We start from the raw sequence: 5078 nt of genomic DNA, 5'->3' as shown, positions 1-5078 counted from the left end.
ATAATTAATTGTTCTTTTCTTACTTCCCAACACCAGAGAATATTTGCCAAGTCTGTTCGATGTACACTACTGTAATACGTAACTTATCGTGGTTTCGTCTCGATTCCCCAATATCAGGTAACAAGAGAAGCATCTACAAATGAAATCCTATAATGGAACTGGAATCTTGTGACCAGACCTTTTCTGCCTGGAATGTTATCTCGCTATATAAAGAAAATTTGTAAATAAAATAGTTAAATTATTAGTAGCTGCCTCCGGTCTCGTGAGATCTGAAATAAAGTTAATTGTCCTAACCAACGGCACGTCTTGTAGTTGAGCTAAAAGAAAAATGTTAAAGATTCTTCTAAGATGGCGCCTAACAATGAAAATTCTTTGTTAAGGCCCATATCTACTTAAGGCAGTCTAGGTATCAGAGTCATAACAGACTGACCACATACACAAATTCTTTTGACAAAATAACCATTATATTTTTCGGGTTTTAAGTACAACTTACATTATCAGCTGATACAGCAAGATGAGCTTTACACAAGAACGTCCTCTTAGGTCCGAATCCAAGCAGATAAGATTAGCGAATGACAGAGGAAATATAGTTCATGCATAGAAGCGCAAGAGTTCATGGAATAACATGTCCATTGTAGTTCTATCTCTTCTTCTTTGGCGTACTTGTCGATTACTTATAAAATTTATCGTAATATTTACTTTACATTGTTTAAACCCAAGTCCACCCAGGAGAAACGGTACAGCCTGTGTACAATCCTAGGGAACGTAAAAGAAGCCCTATAGCTCTACGATCGCGATAGCCCGTCGCGGTTTGAGTGAATGGAGGTGGTCACAAGCGAACCCAAGAAGATTGCGAAGAATTAGTGAAACATAAATGATACGCTATGTCCATCGCCATGCTGTCTGGAGCAGCAAAATATTTCTGAGCCCGACGGGGTGGCCGATCAGGTAAGAATCGTTGACAGAAACCAGTCACATTTCGATACACTAGGCTACATACGTGTTTATGTGCCCATCTCAGACTACAATAAAGATAACAGTGATCATACGTATGTAATCATTGTAAAAATATTGAAATATTACTATTAGCGTCAGTAACAATAGCATAATTTTCGTTAGTAGTAGAATTTGCTGAAAAAATAAATAAACAAATCGATAAATAAGTAAAATAAATAAACAAAAATCTAAGTGCCGGTAGTAGAATTGGCGGCTTTTTTGCAACTGTAATAGTTTTGTTATTTACTACCACAGCAGTAAAAATTTGGAAATTTGTGTAAGGTCTTATGGGACCAAACTACGGAGCTCATCGGTCTCTAAGCTTACATACTACTTAATCTAACTTAAACTAACTTACGCTAAGGACAACACACGCAACCATGCCTGAGGGAGGACTCGTATCTCCGACGAGGGGAGCCTCACAGACTGTGACAAGACGCCTTTTTTGTTTTTGTTTTTTTTTTTTGTCGGTATTGTTCGTTACGTTTGGTCTGGTCGGACATCACAAAACATCCGTGCAAGCTGATCGTTGATTCCTTTACTCAGGGTTTTTTTTTTTTTTTATTGCAGAGAGCAAACTGCCCTCTGACCGAACACGCTGAGCTACTGTGCCGGCATCCTCAGATCGCACGGCTACCCCGCGCGGCATTACTGCAGTAGTACTTGGTGTTGTAACAGTAGTAATATCTCTGTCACAGTAAAGCAAGACCCGACTGAGGGGCAATAGAGATGCCGCAGGAAAACGGTAGGCAATCATGTAAATGTGAGAATGATAGTAGTAAAAAAATAAAGACAAGGAAAAATAGTATTATAGACGTGTAAACTTAATACGTACATTATCTTGAAAACAGTGATTGTGCGATTGCACCGGAAGGAGAAATGAAATTAAACATGCAACTATGCCGGTCTGCCTGTTCATGGATGAGCCTACGGGAACTTACCGAAATATTGGGAAACCTCTAACTTCACTCCGTCCGAACAGCCAATGCCACTAGATAGTCTCACCCTAATTGTTGTGTGTTGAGGAGAAAATTGTGAATGGTGCAGATGGATTCCAACAGACCTGGTCTGCCATATCAAACTGCCTCACAAGCAGCGACAAGTCTAAAGTGCAAGTCTTCCTTCTCCATGTCGAAAGTCATGTCTTCCTTCTCCACCTCCATGGCGCCAAGAGAATTCTCTATGGCGAAGTGAAGTTATCATCACCACGTCTCTTGTGCCTGCCCTGCTCAGATCTTGAGTCGGTAATCAGTAAAATAAAATATTCCCAGCTGTAACCAATGGCGTAAGTGTCACGTTACCGTTTTTCTCGCATCAAAAACTCTGTAAAAATTATTCTGCAATTGGCCGGCTTCTGTCTGTGCTCTTCCTAGAATTTTGATCTGTCGAGCCTAGCCAGCCGGAGTGGCCGTGCGGTTCTAGGCGCTACAGTCTGGAGCCGCGGGACCGCTACGGTCACAGGTTCGAATCCTGCCTCGGGCATAGATGTGTGTGATGTCCTTAGGTTAGTTAGGTTTAAGTAGTTCTAAGTTCTAGGGGACTGATGACTTCAGATATTAAGTCCCATAGTGCTCAGAGCCATTTGAACCATTTTTTTGTCGAGCCTACGTCATGCCTCACTTCTCAATTCCACCAATGCATGGTTTTTTTTTGTGTACAAAAATTCAGAAAATGGCTCCTGGCCTCCCACGCTAGCTGTTTTTAAAACAACCAACACCTTGCCTTGTTGTCTTTGGGTGGAAAAAAATATCTCCTAGCCCACTGGGTGTTTGCGTCTGTTTGCCACAACGTACTTTCTCCAAGCGGTGAAAAGCACAGGAAATTTGTCTGAATAGCGTGACTGCTTTCGGGAGAGACGGGCAGATAGCGTCCTGTTGCAAATGGGTCCGCCATTCCGCCTGTCTTCTGAGAACTCACTGGGAAAGATACAATACCCTCAGCGGAAAGGAAACTGGTAAGAGCCTATCCATATAATGGCCATTTAGTTGCTAGGGCGAGTCTCCAAGGGTCACTGTTTTTAGCGTTCTGCTGGACTCTCGCTCTGTGTACCGTATTCTAAAGTATGAGGTAAAGATTTGGTACAAGTTCCAGAGTGACGTCGTGCTAAAACAATATGGGATCCTGCCAGTATACCGCCACATCTGGATGGGATCAATACCTCAACTTCACATCCCCGGACAACGAGTTCTTCATAAGTCAACTGTGGTCCCTAGAGAGTAAAACAGCGAGGCGTCTCAGTTCACATTCCCTGATCTGTCTAACCGCTGACTCTCCACAACCTCAGCTCGCACAGGCGAGATACCTACCATTACATGCAACGAAACCCAATTAGAATACAGAAGAGATTAAAACGATGGCTTGACCTTTACAGTCACTGTTATTAATCTCGTAACTCGAATTAAAAAAATAGGTTGATCGACCTAAACATGACTTCAGTCGATGATTAATTGGATTTGCTTATTGAAAATGAGAAGTGGTAGGTTGGGAAAGGCTTGACGCTTTTCATCATACCAAACACAGAATGAAAAATGTATGTGTTTGGTGTGACACCAACAATCAAATTTTTTCTGTCTTCTTCATCTACTTTTGTTTTATTTGATAGGTGTCTACACCATACCATCAGTTGAAATAGGATCTATTAGTATATGGAAACAGGGTTACTTTGCCAACTTATAAAGCCTAAACATCTTTCATTCACACTTCTGAGAACCACCCAAACTCATTCATTGTCTTTACTGGTAATGCCGCTGAAGGCTTTAATACAACGTGTTGGTTTTCTTTACAGTTTTACTCATAAACAAATTTCTCTCATGAATATACCCAGATTGCAAAACTCATTCATTCCGAATTCAAAAAAAGTTTACAATGTAAGTTAGTTTCATCGTCATTCATTATCTCGAGTATTTACAATTCTTTTAATCTATATTCCCCTCTCATTCATTCGCACATCGTATTGACGGTTCCCTTGATTTAATATTCATTCCACTCATTAATAATAAAACATAAAATCCACTTATACTTCATATATTCAATGTTGAGCACCTATTGTTTACAAACATCCATACATGAATTCACCTTTGACTGAATACATACGTTCATCCCTAACATAAAAAGCAAAAATACACATTTGATTTTTGCAATTGAAGTAATAAATGCATGAACAAAAATCCATATTCAAATGAAGTACTAATGATGGTAATTCACAGAAAGAGAAAAAAATGTGGAAACCAAGATGATGAGGTGCATCTTAACATGTGCCTGAAGGGAAACTCCACAATAAAAAATATAAAAAAATCGCTGAGTTATCAAACATTATGCAAGAAGAGATGTATGTCTGTATGTGTAATATTTATTAATATACGAGGGTCACCCCAAAAGAAATGCACACTATTTTTTAATCCATCTTTTAATCTACATGTTTGAAAGTTTTACAGTGTGTAGACACATCCTTTAGGAACAATATTTTCATTTCTCCACATAATTTCCATCCCTCTCAACCGCCTTCGCCATCTTGGAACCAGCCCCTGTATACCCACACGATAAAATTCTGGACGAACCTGTTGGAGCCACTGTTTGGTAGCGTGCACAAGACAGTCATCATTTTCAAACCTTGTTCCACGAAGAGAGTCTTTCAGTTTCCCAAAGAGATGATAGTCACATGGAGCCAGGTCAGAAATGTAAGGCGGGTGTTTCATTGTTATCCATCTGAGTTTTGTGATTGCTTCAGTGGTTTTTTGACTGGCATGTGGCCGTGCATTGTGATGCAACAGCAAAACATCCTGCTTTTGCAGATGTGGTCGAACACGACTCAGTCGAGCTTCAAATTTCTTCAGTGACGTCACATATGCATCAGAATTTATGATGGTTCCACTTGGCATGATGCCCACAAGCAAGAGTCCTTCGGAATCGAAAAACACCTTAGCCATAACTTTTCTAGCAAGTGATGTGAATTTTTTTTTCTTGGGTGAATTTGCATGATGCCATTGCAATGATTGCCTCTTCGTCTGTGGTGAAAAATGATGGAGCCATGTTTCATCACCTGTCACAATTCTTCCAAGAAATTCATCTCCACCATTCTCGTA

This window comes from Schistocerca nitens, chromosome 1, assembly GCF_023898315.1.
Source record: "Schistocerca nitens isolate TAMUIC-IGC-003100 chromosome 1, iqSchNite1.1, whole genome shotgun sequence".
NCBI classification, from domain to species: domain Eukaryota; kingdom Metazoa; phylum Arthropoda; class Insecta; order Orthoptera; family Acrididae; genus Schistocerca; species Schistocerca nitens.
The sequence above is the reverse complement of the archived record's forward strand: the minus strand, read 5'-3'. Positions refer to the sequence as shown.